This window comes from Cervus elaphus, chromosome 20, assembly GCF_910594005.1.
Source record: "Cervus elaphus chromosome 20, mCerEla1.1, whole genome shotgun sequence".
In the NCBI taxonomy this organism is placed as follows: Eukaryota; Metazoa; Chordata; class Mammalia; order Artiodactyla; family Cervidae; genus Cervus; species Cervus elaphus.
In genome coordinates, this window is record NC_057834.1 from 119,248,056 (window position 1) to 119,264,939 (window position 16,884).

Sequence of the window (16,884 nt, forward strand, 5' to 3'; positions counted from 1 at the left end):
GGAGGATCAGGGAGGATCAGAAGGGCTGCTCTGCCACATGGCTTGGGTTTTACGGTGATGGGATCTATTTCCAGGTTGTCTCTGGCCAATCAGTCTGACTCAGGGTCCTTCCTGGTAGCACACACGTTCGGCCAAGATGGGTGCCAGCGAGAAGGATTCTGGGAGGTGGCAGGACCCGTGGCATCTCTTTTTAACCTCTCCCAGATTCTGGTTGGTGGTGGCTTGTTAGGTCCATGTTCCTTACCAGGACCTCCTGTCGTAAAACTCACAAGAATGGTTACAGTGGTGCTCGACCAGGGTGGATGGTTTCAGTCAATGTTTACCCTAACAGCTATGTGAATTGTATAGAAAGTTAGAAGGTGGTTAGTATTAAGGGAAAAAGATGTGCCAAGAGGGGAACTCAAAGGACCCACAGTTTGGCTCTTTGGAGGTGAGCGTTGCTCATCATGCCAGGCTCTGATCTTGGCCGCCCCCTGTCCTGGGGTGCTTCCATCTGTTGCTAGGAGGGCAAAGGCATGCAGGGCTTGGGCATATTGCTCTGGCCTGCAGGGAGGCTCCTCGGCTTTTGAAAGACACCAAGTGTGCCTCTTCTCGTGCCAGAGGAAGGAGGTCTCTGGGCAGAGAGACGGTGAGACTGTCATGGGATGGGGTGACTGGTGAGGGTGGGTGAGGCCACTCACCACCTGAGGAACAGCATGGTGAAGGAGACATGAGAGGCAGACAGACAGGGCAGCGCGCTCAGAGTAGGAGGAGAACCACCAGGGGAGGGTGAGTATGGTGTTTCAGGAGGCTGAGGCCAAAGGGTGTTGGGGGATAGAGGAAGTGGTTAGCCAAGCCCAAGGCAGACGAGAGGGCAAGCAAGAAAAGGTCTGAGAGTGTTGACTGGATTTGGCAAGTGGACTTGGTGAGAACGGCCGCAGGGGTGGGGCGGAGGCTGCAGTGTGACTGTCATGGATACAGAAGCGGAAGGGAGGAGCACCCACTTCCGGACAGACCTTTCCCAGGAGAGGGCAAGGCAGTCCACATCCAGAGAGCTCAGGAAAAGCCCATCAGCTCTGCGGCCACCAGGCAGAGATGACGAGGCTAGGGACTGCCCAGGCTGGCTGGGCCCTTGGGGATCAGCTGGCCTGGTGCCCCATCTCCAGATGGGTAGACTGAGGCCAGAGACGAAAGAGATCTTCCCAGGGCCACATGTCTCACTGAACAGTGGCAGGCAGGACAGGGCTGAGCCCGTGAAGGGGAAGGACGGTCGCGGAACCTCACCCGAATGGTCTCTCCAGGGTTGTTTCTCACCACCCCACCCTCCGTTCTCTTTGCCCTTATTGCAGTAGCCTTTCTGTTCTGTCTGCAATTTTTTTTTTTTAAAAAGCCCAGTTTCTGCACTTTTGGTTTCTATCCATCCTCGGTTCCCACCCTCCTTTCATCTGGTTAATTTGTCCTCAGCATCAGAAGATGGTCCTGACTCTCTGGGGTCAGCTGCCTCCTTTGTGATCCCACAGGCCTTCCTCCACTCTGCTGTCCACTTTCTCACTAAAACACGAGCTCCTTGAGGTTGAGGTCATGTCTGATTTGTCTGTTCACCTCCAGCGCCCTGCGTCAGACCTGGCCTGGGGCCCTTTCAATATTTATTGAATGAAGAAGTTCTCCTACATGGAATCTCCCAGCTTGGTGTTAAGGCCAGTGTGGAATAAAAGGGTAGAGGGGTGCATGAGTGGGAGGCTGGGTTATTCCTGCAAAAAAAAAGCCCTCTGCCTAAAACCACAGTCCTGGACTGGTCAGAGGTAGACAGACGACTTTGCCCCTTGGGCTGGCAGAGGGCCTTGGGCTGCTTTGGTTGGTGAATAGTGAGGTGGGGTATGAGCTTTCTCAGGCTGGGACCCCATGGCTGGACCTGGGTTGGGTTATGGTTGGGGTAATGAAGATGAGGAAGCTGATAATCTGGTTCACTCAGAGCAGCCTTACCCACCCTCCATCTTGCTGCCCATTCCCCTCTTCCAAGCTTGCAAAACAACTAATTGCTCCCCAGGAGCCAGCTCTCTACCTCTGGCTTTATGGCCCACGTGACCAGCCCGCTGGGGACAGGCCGTGGTGCTGGGCTTGGTGTCCAGCAGTAGAGGCTCAGCTGTCATGACTCAGAGTAAGGACAGGAGTCAGTCAAGATCACCAGGCACCTTCTCTGTCATCCAGAGGAGGGAATGAGGCCTAGAGAGGACACGGACTTCACCAAGGTCACACGGGATTTGAATTCAAGTCTGATCTGGATCCAGTGCTCACGGCCCCTCAGGAGAGAAAGACGAAACAGCCACTAGGTAGTTGGTGCTCTTAGAGCAGATGGGCCTGCGCTATGCTGAGGGCAGTTAGCAGCGTGGCTTGTCCAGTAATCTACCCAGGACCATGAGCAATCATGCAGGCGCTGGAGAGCTTGCCCATAGCAGCAGGCTTGGCTTGAGGACAGGCTCGTGGGCAGTGAGGACAGTTGATGTGCTATCAGCTCAGGGAGGGAGAGGCCAGGACATGGGTGGGGTTGAGCAGGAAAGGCAGCTGGGCCACAGACAGAACCTTGCCTTTGGGGTCAGACTTATCTAGGTTAAGTTCCAGGACTGCCACTTTTTGCACCTGTTGTGTGACTCTGGGTAAATAAATCACTTAACCTCTCTGAGTCTCAGTTTTCTCATCTGTTCAATGAAGATAATCACACCCATCTTATAGGACTGTCATGGGATTTCAAAGCAATATATGTAAAGTGCTTATGTTTTGTAGAAAGAACCATTACTATAGCTGAAAATGCGGTTGGGATAGGGCTGTGTTTGGAGTGGCAGGACAGGGGAAGAGGGCAGAGGGGAAGTGGCGACCTTCATCATCCACAGTAGCAGGAATTCTTCTGGACCTGCTCCATGCTGGGCAATGCTGGGAGCTAGCCAGGGATCTTCGGCTGGGTGGAAGTGGGATGGAGGGGAATAGATCCAGAATATGATAACCCTGGAGGCAAGTGCTGTGTGAGAGGCCCAGTAGCTGTGGGAGACCTGGCTTTGGCAGAGGAGGCGCAGAGTAAATGTCTGCTGAATTGAAGGAGCCGGAGGAGGAGGCTGGGGAAGGCTTCCTGGAGGAGGTGTCATTTCTATTCTTCTAGGTGCCTTTGCAGGTCGGCACAGCCTGTCCTGAGCTCCAGCATCTTCTCTCAGTGGCAGATGCAAGCTGCTCCTTCATCCAGGTGGGGGGAGGAGGGAGGGTCTACTCCCTGTCCAGGCCACCTGGGGCAGGGCTGGGCGGCTGAGCTACCCCTGGCCACCAGGACATTTCCTCTGGCTCCTCCTTTCTCTCCCCACTGGTTGGTCCAAGCCCTGCCTCCCTCCCTAGCTCCTGGCCTTCGCTGTCCACACAATAACAGGATGTGATCCGTTCGAAGAGAGGAAGTGGAGAGGACGGGCAGTGCTGATAGCGAGGCTCTGACTCTCCGCTTTCCACGCCTCCCCTCCCCTCTCCTTTGGACCAGCCTCTGCGGCTGCCTCCTGCCCAGGGCCCTGGCTGCCTGGGGCTCTCTCTGGGTTTGGGAGGGATGAGTTTTGGGGGTCTTCAGGACTGCGGAAGCCCATGGAGAGAGAACCCTTGGCCCTCCGCCTGCCCTGGCCTGCCTCCTGGCTCTAGCTTTGCTGGCCTGGAGACAACCGTCTGAGACCCTGAGACTCGGAGAGGCTGGCCCAACCAGCTCGTGGCTCCAGGGTGTTTTCTGCCAGAGCGTGGGAAGGGCAGGGGGGTTCCTCAGCCTCCACATGGGCAGGGCTCCGCCCACGGCCTGTTTCCACGTGGTCCTAACCCAAGGCAGTGGGGCAATAGAGTCAACCAAGAGGCCCCCGTCAAGCACTGACTGTGCTCTGCCTTGCATAGAAGGTGGGATAGGTTGCTAGAGAGGGAAACTGAGGCTTCGAGAGGCAAAGGGGTTGTCTAAGCTCAGCATGACCTTAGGAGCTAAGCTGGACTAGAACCCAGCTGTCCTGACCCCCATCCTGGAGCTCTCTCACCCTTTCAGACCAGGGCTGTCCAGCAGAATCCGTGTGATGGGCATGTTCGATCTTTCCTGTCCACTATGGAAGCTGCTCGATCAGCTGTGGAGCACTTGAACCGTGGCTCCTGCAACTGCGTAACTGAGTTTTTAATTTTGTTTAATTTGAATGAACTTTAAATAGACCTGTTAAAATGCCATCCCCTCAGGGAAGAGCTGGTTTTGGTAGAGCGGGGCCAAGGGTCCCCCGGCCCCAGACCTGGGAAGCTTGGGAAGAAGTTGTTGGTCACTAAGCTTCACCTCACCTGGGCACAATGTCTGCAGTTTATACAAGGGCTGTGCTTTCAGTTCTGCTGTCTCACTGACTCCTCCCAAAAACCCAGTGTGAGGGGACAGGCACTCAGAGGTGGAAACTCAGGTCAGAGAGGTTAAGCAATTTGGCCAAGGTCAAGTGGCTGAGAGAGAAGCCCAGCTGGGATTCTGACCTGGGCTGTTTGGGGAGCCAGTTCCCTCACCTCAGTGCAGGTGAGACTGAATACTGCAGGGATCACTGAGAGGCACCCCGGAGAGAGTCCCCGGCTGTTAGTAAAGATTACTCGAGGGGCCATCAGAGGAGGGGTCGCCCTCAGCCCCCACCCCACAGACATCGTGGGAGGAGGTTTGGTTATGTGTTATTTTGTGGGCCCCTGTGACGGGGGAGACACAATCTCCCCTGACTCAGTCTCAGTTCTGCAGATGGTGATCTGAAGATAACATCCCTCCCCCAGGACAGCCCCCCTCCCCTTATCCCATAACTGGCCCCCACCTGCTTCCAACAAGACCCTGCATTTCTGAGACCCAGTGGAGCTGCGGGACCAGGGTCGAAAACCCTTTCCCACCCCATGCCCAGTGACAGCTCAGCTAGCTGAGACCCAGGAGCCCAGGGCCCTCAGCCCTCCCCAGCCCACCCCCAGCAGCCTGGGACCTGTGGTGCTCCTGGGTCCCAGGCTCTGCGGGATCTCAGGGGGCTGGGCCTTCTGCCCTCTGGCCGTTCCCACACTGGAGCCCCCGTTCCATCTCTCTGCCATTCCGCCCCCTCTCCAGCAGCTCCCCCGGGAGCTGCTGCCTTCAATGGGCAATCAGGCTTTCTCATCACTCTCACGCCCTCTCCCCACTACCCCTGAATAGGTGGGATCCAGACGGACACAGGCACTCCCAGCCCTAAGCCCCCAGGCAATCTCTCCAGGATCTCCTGGGACCTCACAGCTCTGATGCCTGCTACCTGCCTTCCAGGCTCAAGACTCTTAGGTCCTGATTCCCTTGTTGAGCGATTCTAGAGCAGCGGTCCAAACATGGGGTGACACTCTGTGACGCCCTGGACTGAGCTAAGATCTGAGTCTGTGAGTCTAATGACAGGTGGTAGTTGATGTCTCTACAATCCTCCGATTCTATCACCCTAAGAATCAATCGTCATTCAGAGATCACGTGCTTCTTGGACACTCTGACTTTTTTTTTGGCAGCTATGGCAGATTCCAAGAGGCAGGGAGAGGCTTGTGGGATGGGTGGAACTGGGTGGGGGCTGCCTGGCTTGGTTATTTTTTGAGGGGGGGCCAGGGTTGGCCACAGCCCCCTTCAGGGTTTACATCTGCTCAGTTGGGGCTTGGCCAAAGCTGGGCTGCTGGTCCAGTTGCCCGGCTGCGGCTGCGGCTGAGGGGGAGTCTGGCTGGCAGGCTTTCTGTCTGATGCTAATGAAGGCAGTGGCAGGGCAGGAGGGGGAAGGCGCTGCTTTTGTCTTGCACTTGTCCTAGCTGGAGGGTCCTCAGAGAGAGACAAGGGGCCCTCCTCAGACCCAAGTGGCCGTGATTAGCCTGCTGTCACTCACTTCGATGGCTCCCAGTGCTCTGGGGGTGTGGACAGTTTCCTGGGAGGGAAAGGGGAGCAAACAACGGTCCTGTGCCCCTCCCAGTGTTTTCCAGGGAGTGTCCTAAAAAGTCGGTTAGTTTATGATCCAAGTGAAAAATGCGGCCTCATTCTCTCTCCTCCGTCCTCTCTTAGGAGCCTGCTGAGTGCCCAGAGTCTTCCACATCTGCCCTTACCTTCCCTCCTCTAAGCCTTTGTAGAAACCCTGAGATGCCCTCCCTGTAGACTCCCGCCACCACTAACAGTTCTCTGGGTTAAGCTTTATCTGCAGCTGCACCTGCTGGTCCACCCCTCACCCCGCCCTGGACTGGGGTCTCTCCTATTTCTGAACTCACAGAGCCCCTTGAACCATATCAGGGTGCTGCCTATGTTTGCCTGTATCTGCTGTCTGCCTATGTTTGAGTCCTGGCCTCACCTCCCTATTTGTCTGTGAGCCGATCGTTGCTGGGACAGTACATGTCACTGGTGCCTCTGTCAGGCCCAGTGTGTGGGGAAGGTGCACAGGTGCTCAGTAAATATTTACTGAGTTATTTCATCAGATCTATCACATGGATCATTACTGTCATTTTATTATGGGCCTTTTCAAATATACATGAATATAGAGAGGATCACATAGTAAATGGCACCAACTTCAACAATTGTCCACACAGGTGATCTTGTCTTATTTATACCTTCATCCTTCCCCACACTCCTTGTCCTTGAAATGGATTAATACAAAGCAAATCCCAAACATCATGTTATTTCATCTGTAAATTCAGTTAAAATCTTTATTAGTTGATTAAAATATCTACTGAACATTCACTCTGTCTGGTTGTATGCTACATTCTGGTAAATTCCTATTCATCTTTCAAAGCCCAACCTAAATGTCACCTCTTCTTGGAAGTCTTCCCTGATCTTTCCTTTCTCCAGGGGAGTTTAATGGTTCCTTCTTTGGGGTTCTAATTGTATACCTCCCTCACAGAACTCATTGCTTTTTAATATTGTTCCATTTCACTTTGTTTTGTTTATGTGAGGAGGAATTGTATACTTAAGAGCTTTAAGATCAAACAGATGTGGATCCACTTACTTTCTGAGTTTAATTGCTCTGAACCTCAGTGTTCTTGTTAGTACAATGGGGATATAGTACTTACCTCATGTTCTTGTGAGGATTAGAAGAGCTATGGCTCTGAGGCTCCTGGTATAGTGCTTGGCCCACAGTAAGCATTCCTCCCAGAAGTGATGATCCACTAAAGTGATGATCCTCACTGTCACCTGGACTGAGCTGGCGGGCAGGACCAGGTGCTTCCTATGTGTGTCCTGGCAACTGGGAGTCCTCTCTAGAAGAGTATGGTGGGGCAAAGCCTCCAGTTAGCCAGAAAATAGACAGACTGGGTTCTCCCACAGAGCCCCAGTGGCCCTGCCTGGCCAGGGATGGATTCTTTGGCAAAGAGAGACTCTGGGTTAACTTTTGGGCTATTTAAGGGCATCAGTAAAAATTTGAAAAAGTAATTTGATTTTGCCGTTTTAGTGCATATTTATTTTATTTTTAAACTACAAGTTCTCTCCCCACTGCTCCCTCCCGCGCCCCCCACTCACCCCCCAGTCCTCAAATAAACGAACATTCTTTGTTATAGAAAACCTGGAAAGAACAGAAAGAGAAGAAGAAGAAAAAAAAATCACAGCCCAGGTCACCAATGAAGGTTTTGATGTATTTCCTCCCTTAAAAAAACAAAACAATCCCCACCTCCAAAAAATATACCCATGTTTTTCTTTCCTCAACCGTGAAATTGCAATTGCATTTTGTTTCACTTTTGCATGCCTTTGGAAGTCATTTTCATTTTGAAGGTCAAAGTCTGACCTTTCAGATAAAAGTATGAAATGTGAAAAGGCCCAATGGTTTGGGTGTGGCTCTTTCTAGTCGAGTTAGAAGTGGTGAACATGTGACCAACAGAACAGTACCCCTCTCCACCCTGCTGGAGCTTCTGTTTTAAAAATGAACTGGTTTGGGACAGGGCAGGACAGCTCAAACGTTTGACACCCTGTTCAGATCTGGGTACTTGCTCCTAACATTTATCAAGTATGTAAAGCTAGACAGCATTCAAATGCATTATCCTCCAACCAACCCAGTGCAGCATTACTGGGAACCAGAGGCTCAGAGAAATGAAGAGACTTGCTTAGATCACAAAGCTACTAGTGGGTGATAATCTTGACTGTCAGTTCACACTTCCTGGTCCTCAGGGACCAGCATTGTGACTAATCATCCCTCCCCTGCCTCTTGCTGTGCCCTGCACACTGCATGCTCAGAGCTGCTGCTTGCTCACCCCTAGTGGTGTGGAGCTCACCACCTTTCAGAGTCATCTCCGCTCTCACTAGACTGCTCTTTGAGACAAGCCTCACTCTCACTGAACCAAATCCAGCCTCTGTGTGACTCCTCATCAGGCCCAGCTCTGCAGTCGGAGGGCACAGAGCATAATTTCTCTCTCTGATCTGGAGACAGAGCCCTCCGAGGCTGCTCCTTTTCAGGCTAAAAGCTCAGCTTTTCCAAATATTTAATAGACTAATGGCAACACTTGTAACAAGGGAAGAAAAGAGTTTTAGTTAAGATGAAATAAAATCAGCAACATGACTTCAAAAGCCCTGAAATGTGAGCCTGCCTGATGCTTGTAGTTTTATCATAAGGGTATAAAGGCTATATGTGCTGCTTCTTTATCTTCCCTTCAGTTCCAATGGGGTGGATACTGTCCCCATCCATTCAACTAGGGCATTTCTTAGGGCTGGGTCCCAGTCTGACCTCTCATCCTTCCCTGTCCTGGCCAAGTTGACCCTGCCTAAGGTCTCAGTCACCATCCATAAGTGCTAAATTCTAAGCCTCTATTTCCAGCTCAGAACTCTCTCAGGAATGCCAGATAGACACCCCTAGCTGCACCCTGAGATGTTCCCCCAAGCCCTGTGAATCCAGCGTGTCTGCACTAGAAGCCAGGATATGTTTCATTGCTCATTGCTTGTCTTATCCCTAACATGTGAGTTCCCCCAGGGCACTGTGTAGCTATAGTATCTAGAACAGTGCTTCTCACAGAACCGACCCTTTGAAAGTTCTGTTAAATGAATGAATACATGCTCTTTCCTTATTCCTAACCTTCTGCTCTTCTAGTATGCTCTGGTTTAAAAAAAAAAAAAACAGCACCAACATCCAAGCATTGTCCAAAATGGGGAACCGGGCACCACCTCGCGTCTTCTCTTCTGAGGCCCTTCTGCCCTATATCCATGCGGTCACTGCAGCCTGCCAGTTGTACTCCTTAAATTGCTCTTCGATCCTCCCCCTTCTCTCCATGCACTGTTTTGCCACACTGTCTCTCTCTTGGATTCCCCCCGCTCCGACCACCATCACCACCAACCCCACACCCAGCCTACTCACAGTTTCCTGCCTTATCTAGCCCATTCTTCAAGCTGTGGTTGGAGAGATCTTGCTCAAATGCAAAGACCGCCTATGTCACTTCCTTGCCTAAAACCCCATAATGGCTCAGTATTCTCTGTAAGGTAAAGATCAAACCTCTTAACAGGTCCAGCAAGGACCTCAGGACCCCTTTCCCAACCACCCTCTGCTCTCTGGCCAGGCCCATCTCCCATCAGCTCCTCCTGCCGGGGCTCCTTCCCATCAGCTCTTGCCCAGCCTGAACCGGCTCCTTTCTATCGCTGCCTATGCCCAGGACTTCGGATCTTCTGAAGACACAAAGGAGTGCTGCATTGCTGCCCACATCTCCCAAATGTACTTCTCCAGCCTGGACCTCGCCTCTTAATTCCAGGCTTATATGCATGCACTCGTGTGCGTGTGCTAAGTCACTTCAGTTGTTTCCGTCTCTGTGTGACCCTATGGACTGTAGCCCACCAGGCTCCTCTGTCCATGGGATTCTCCAGCAAGAATACTGGAGTGGGTTGCCATGCCATCCTTCAGGGCATCTACACAACCCAAGGATCGAACCTGCGTCTCCTGCATCTCCTGCATTGCAGGTGGATTCTTTATGACTGAGCCACTGGGGAAGCCCCCAGACTCACATGCCCAGCTCCAAACCAAACTTGCAAAACCTGCCCCTTCTGAGCAAGGATAGCATAGCACTCCTGAACCTTCCCCATTTCAGCCCCATGCACACTGAGTGGACTCAAAATCTTGACGCCATTTCCCCTTCTCTTTCCCTTGCACTTCAAGTCATGTCACTTTACCCCCGAAAGACAACTAGATTCAGATCATGTACCCCCAGTTCCACGGCTGCTACCTTGACCCAAGCCACTGCCATCTCTTTCCTGGAGTGTTCAGTAGACTCCTAACTGGGCCCCGTGCTCCTGCTCCTCTTGCTCCCTGTGGCCTCTTCTCAACAGATCACATCTGTGCTCAGAGTCCTCGAAGAGCTTCTTGTCTCAGTGTGACTAAAAGCCAAAGTCCTTGTGTGGCTACAAGCCCCGGAAGCGTGGCCTTAGGTAGCTCTTCAACCTCCTCTCCTGTCCTCTCCCAGCACTCGCGTCTCTCTGCCACATGGCACCTCCCTCCGTGTTCCTTTCCCAGGGCCTTTGCAAGTGCTCTTGGCTCTGCTTGTCTGCAGTCCTCGCTCCTCTGAAAGCTGAGCACCTTATTTCCTCACTTTCAGCTTTCCTCTTGGAGGAGCCTTCCTTGATGAGTCTATATAAAACAGCACACCCCTCCCTGCCAGGACTCCATCCTCCTGATCCTATCTTGACTTTCCCCTACAGCCATGTGACCTATTTTATCTGTGTATTTGTTTGCTTCCTGGCTAACCCCTCTAAGATATAAGCTCTGTGAGGGCAGGGACTTTGTTTTGTTCCCTGCTGTATCTTGGGCATCTGAAAGAGTGCCTGGGCCATAGGAAGCTTTCAGTAAACATTTGTAGAATGAGTGAAGACATGAATTTTAGACTTAATACTATTGTACCTTTTCTTGATTTCGTCATCTAGAGGGCATCCCCATTTATATACTCTTCCACCTCCTTTAAAACATCTGGTGCGACGGTAATTAGGTGATAGTATAATGTAAGCTCTGTCTTGTTCACTACTGTGTCTCCAGTCCCATGGGAGACACTAAACTGAGTGCTGAGTGAATGAATGAAAGCAAATCAGACTGCTCTTTGGGAAACTGACCAACAAGCAGGTGCTTCACAGAGGGACTGAGCTCTGGGCTAGACATAGGCATGCCTGGGGTTTAGTCCCATCTTACCTACTAATGTACAGTGTGACTCTGTTAGTGACTGTCTCTTTCTGGGTCACAGTTTCCCCAGCTGAAAAATGGGGAGCGAGATCACACTACTCAGAATGAGCCTTTAGGCCAGGAGAGACTGTGATTCCAGAAGCCAGCCCTGACCTTGGGATTCCACTGCCGGCCCAGGGCAGGGGAGCAGGGCTGTGTGGGAACCACGGGGCAAAGACTGGGCTTTGGGACTCTGCTGGCAAGATGAGCTCTTGTCACAGGGCCAGCCCTTTAGTTTCTTGGCAGAGTGAGTGGGCAGCAGAAGGTGATTGATCTTCCCCCACTGGGGGGTCCTGGCCATAAATCTCACCAGCCCAGTGGGGTCGCCTAGGACCCAGAAGTCACAGCCAGTACATTCCTTGGCTTGGCCGGCTCCCAGGGGTGCCTTCTGCTCTTTCCAGCTCCCGGTCACTGGGGCCTCTATGGGCAATCTGAACACAGCCCCCAGCTTTGAACCTCAGAAAGCCTCTGTCCAGACAGTGCTGATCTTTCTCCAGGTCTGACCTTGAGATCATGTGGCTTTGCTTTGAGCAGACCTGCCCCAGGCTCCCTGTAAGTTAGGACTTCTTAACTCTTTGCACTGTGGAAACCTCGGGCAGTCTATGGACCCCTTCTCAGAATAATGTTTTTAAATGCATAGAATAAATTGTGTGGCATTGCAAAGGAAACCTATTACATTGAAATGCAGTTATTAAGATATTAAAAATACAAGTAATCAGTCCTGAATATTCATTGGAAAGGCTGATGCTGAAGCTGAAGCTCCAATACTTTGGCCACCTGATGCGAAGAGCTGGCTCATTGGAAAAGACCCTGATGCTGGGAAAGATTGAGGGAAAAAGGAGAAGGAGCAACAGAGGGTGAGATGGTTGGATGGCATCACTGACTCAATGGATGAGAGTTTGAGCAAACTCAGGGAGATAGTGAAGGACAGGGAAGCCTGGCGTGCCGCAGTTCAAGGGGTCGCAAAGAGCTGGACACAACAGTGACTGCAGAACAGCAACTATTATGTGTATTTTATGACAAGATCTAGTGGAAGTCTAGTTCCAATGACTATTATGTATTTCCATAGTGATGAGCAGAAACAATACATTCAGATATCTGCAACAGTTGTGTGGTAACATGAAAACATCACAAAGGGACTGTGATTTGATGCCTTCATTCCTGATGGAAGAAAATGGTGAATTTCAGTAAGAGGTTTGTGAAAATACAGATGCAATGCTTTCCCCGTGAACCCTTGTTGAGGGAGTGCTTAGTGAAGGGAGCCCGGTGAACCAGATGCTGAGTCTGAGAGGAGAGAGACTCACCACAGTCCTAAGCAGCCCACTTCCTCAGAACCTGATTAAAATACAAAAATCTATCATCATCTGTTAACAGTCACAGAATCACAGGCTTCCCAAGTGGGCAGGGTCAGAACCCCTTCTGCAACTGCCCCTACTGGGTGACCTGGTTCCTGGCCTTTTTTGTGCACCTCTAAGGATGGGAACTCATGCTTATCCCAGGCTAGCCAGCTCCAGCTTCTCCAAACAGCCAGAACCCTGTCTCCTCTCACCCAGAGATGAAGCAGATCCATGCTCTGCGGCTGCAGCTAATAGACAGAGGAACATAAGGCCCCAACTAGAGTTGGTGCTGAAGCTCCAATACTTCGGCCTGCAAAGAACTGACTCATTAAAAAAGCCCCTGATGCTGGGGAAGACAGAAGGCAGGAGGAGAAGAGGATGACAGAGGATGAGATGCTTGGATGGCATCACCGACTCAATGGACATGAGTCTGAGTAAGCTCTGGGAGTTGGTGATGGACAGGGAAGCCTGGTGTGCTGCAGTCCATGAGGTCTCAAAGAGTCGGACATGACTGAGCGACTGAACTGAACTGAAAGCTAAAATACCTCATTCATTCAACAATCATTCTCTGAGCTGCTCTCTGCCAGGCCAGAGGGAGGCACTGGATTTGCTAAGACTCAACGTTTGTTGGGTGTATGCTCAATAATAGTATGCTGGGGTGCCTTCTCTCCAGGGAGACAGACATTAAGTGAGTAAACACACATATCAACATGTCATTGCAATCTGTGATAGTGCTGTGAAGAGACAAGCAGGGGATTCACAGAAGGACTGACTTCAGATGGGGGAGAAGGGAAATCAAAGAAAGCCCTTTGGAGAAAGTGACACCTAAAGCAACACTTGGAGGATTGGTTAGAGTCTGCCAGGCTAACAGTGACGAGCGAGTGTGGAGGAAGCCCTGATGTGAGAGAGAACTTGGCTGGTGTTTAGGAAGAGACAAAGAGACAAAGGCCCTGGGGCCAGATGAAGCTGGAGAGAAGGATAAGGGCCGTGGTGGGGTCTTCAAGCCCAGCTAAGAAGTTTGGATATTATCCGAGGAATCACTGAAAGCCCTGAAGAGGGCTAAGCAGGATCTGTTTGAATGAATAAAATAAGGTCCCCAGGAGCTCTCAGGTTTGCAGCGAAGACTTTAGCAACATGAAATATAAGAATGAGTTTAAAAGCCTTTTACTTTTTTGCTCTTAAGCACCCTACTTGAATGTGTCTCCTTGCTTTTCCTCGGGCTGAGCTCCCTCTGCCTGGAAGCCTTCCCCAAGCTGTCACTCCCCTAGGTCCAACAAACCAGCTAGCTTTCTAGCATGCCCCTCCTCCAGGATATCATCTTTAATGAGGTAGCCGTCAGTGCTTCCCTAGTGCACAGCCATGAGTATGCCATGTGTGCTGTTCACAGCATCACTGACTGTTTACTGTCAGCGTCCACCCTCCCTTCTTCCAAACTACCCCTGGAAGTGGTCGGAAGTAGGGGGCTGGAGAGAGGAAGTTGCAGAAACTTCAGCTGCAAACAGGCCCCTCTCTGCTCTCCCCAGCTAGTCTGGGATCAGAGCTAGACTCTGCCACCTGCTGGCAGCAAGGGGAATGGCAGGCTAAGTAGGGTGGGGCGATAGGAGACTCCAAGAAGCTCCAGTATTCTTGCCTGGAGAATCCTTTGAACAGGAGGGCCTGGCGTGCCTAGTTCACGGGTTCACAAAGAGTGGAACTAACACTACCACTATTACTACCAGAAGCTTCAAGGGATTATATCCGATAGACGAGCACCTGAAGAACTATGGATGGAGACTCACAACATTGTATGGGAGGTGGTGACCAAAACCATCCCAAAGAAAAAGAAATGCAAGAAGGCAAAATGGTTGTCTGAGGAGGCCTTACAAAAAGAAGAGAAGAGAAGTGAAAAGCAAAGGAGAAAGGGAGAGTTATACCCAACTAAATGCAGGGTTCCAGAGAATAGCAAGAAGACATATGAAAGCCTTCTTGAATGAACAATACAAAGAGATAGAGGAAAACAATAGAATGGGAGAGATCTCTTCAAGAAAATTGGAGATACAAGGGAACATTTCATGCAAAGATGGGGACAATAAAGGACAGAAATGGCAAGGACCTAACAGAAGCAGAAGAGATTAAGAAGAGGTGGCAAGAATACACAGGGGAATTATACAGAAAAGGTCATAATGACCCAGATAACCACAATGGTGTGGTCACTCACCTAGAACCAGACATCCTGGGAGTATGAAGTCAAGTGGGCCTTAGGAAGCATCACTACAAACAAAGCTAGTGGAGGTGATAGAATTCCAGCTGAGCTATTTAAAATCCTAAAACATGATGCTGTTTAAGTGCCAGCAAATCTGGAAAACTCAGCAGTGGCCACAGGACTGGAAAAGGTCAGTTTTCATTCCAACTCCAAAGAAAGGCAATGCCAAAGAATGTTTAAACTAACATATAATTGTGCAAGATAATCCTAGCCAGGTAATGCTTATCCTTAAAGTTTGGCTTCAATAGTACATGAACTGAGAACTTCCATATGTACAAGCTGGATTTAGAAGAGGCAGAGGAACCAGAGATCAAATTGCCAACATCTGTTGGATCATCAAAAAAGCAAGAGAGTTCCAAAAAACATCTACTTCTGCTTCATTGACTACGCTAAAGCCTTTGACTATATGGATCACAGTGTGGAAAATTCTTTTCCATCACTGTGTGGAAAATTCTTAAAGAGATGTGAATACCAGGCTACCTTACCTGCCTCCTGAGAAACCTGTATGCAGGTCAAGAAGTAACAGTTAGAACTGGACATGGAGCAATGGTTTGATTCCAAACTGGGAAAGGAGTATGTCAAGGCTGTATATTGTCACCCTGCTTATTTAACTTATATGTAGAGGACATCATGAGAAACGCTGGACTGGATGAAGCACTAGCTGGAATCAAGATTGCTGGGAGAAATATCAATAACCTCAGATATGCAGATGACACCACCCTTATGGCAGAAGGTGAAGAAGAACTAAAGAGCCTCTTGATGAAAGTGAAAGAGGAGAGTGAAAAAATTGACTTAAAGCTCAACATTCAGAAAACTAAGATCATGGCATTCAGTCCCATCACTTCATGGCAAATAGATGGGGGAACAGTGGAAACAGTGGCTGACTTTATTTTTGGGGACTCCAAAATCACTGCAGATGGAGACTGCACCCATGAAATTAAAAGACACTTATTCCTTGGAAGGAAAGTTATGACCAAGCTAGACAGCATATTAAAAAGAAGAGACATTACTTTGCCAACAAAGGTCCGTCTAGTCAAAGCTATAGTTTTTCCAGTGGTAATGTATGGATATGAGAGTTGGACTATAAAGAAAGCTGAGCACCAAAGAATTGATGCTTTTGAACTGTGGTGTTGGAGAAGACTCTTGAGAGTCCCTTGGACTGCAAGGAGATCCAGCCAGTCCATCCTAAAGGAGATCAGTCCTGGGTGTTCATTGGTAGGACTGATGTTGAAGCTGAAACTCCAATACTTTGGCCACCTGATTCGAAGAGCTGACTCATTTGAAAAGACCTTGATGCTGGGAAAGATTGAAGACGGGAGGAGAAGGGGATGACAGAGGATGAGGTGGTTGGATGGCATCACTGACTCAATGTACATGGGTTTGGGTAAACTCCAGGAATTGATGATGGACAGGGAGGCCTGGCGTGCTCCAGTCATGGGGTCGCAGAGTTGGACACGGCTGAGCGACTGAACTGAACTGCAGTGAACTGAGGATACATCATGTTAAATGTTGGGCTGGTTGAATCACAAGCTGGAATCAAGTTTGCCAGGAGAAATATCAATAACCTCAGGTATGCAGATGATACCACTCTAATGGCAGAAAGTGAAGAGGAATTAAATAGCCTCTTGACGAAGGTGAAAGAGGAGAGTGAAAAAGCTGGCTTAAGACTCAACACTCAAAAAACTAAGATCATGGTATCTGGTCTGATCACTTCATGGCAAATAGATGGGAAAAAAGTGGAAACAGTGGCAGATTTTATTTTCTTGGGCTCCAAAGACTGTGGATAGTGACTGCAGCCTTGAAATTAAAAGATGCTTACTCCTTGGAAGAAAAGCTATGACAAACCTAAACAGCATATTACGTAGCAGAGACATTACTTTGCTGACAAAGATCGGTATAGTCAAAGCTATGGTTTTTCCAGTGGTCATGTACAGATGTGAGAACATGTGAGAGATATGCTGAGCACAAAAGGATTGATGCTTTTCAACTGTGGTGCTGGAAAAGATTCTTGAGAGTCCCTTGGACAGCAAGGAGATCAAGCAGTCAATTCTAAAGGAAATCAACCCTGAATATTCATTGGAAAGACTGATGCTGAAGTTGAAGCTCCAATAATTTGACCACCTGATGAAAAGAGCTGCCTCATTAGAAAAGACCCGGATGCTAGAAAATATTG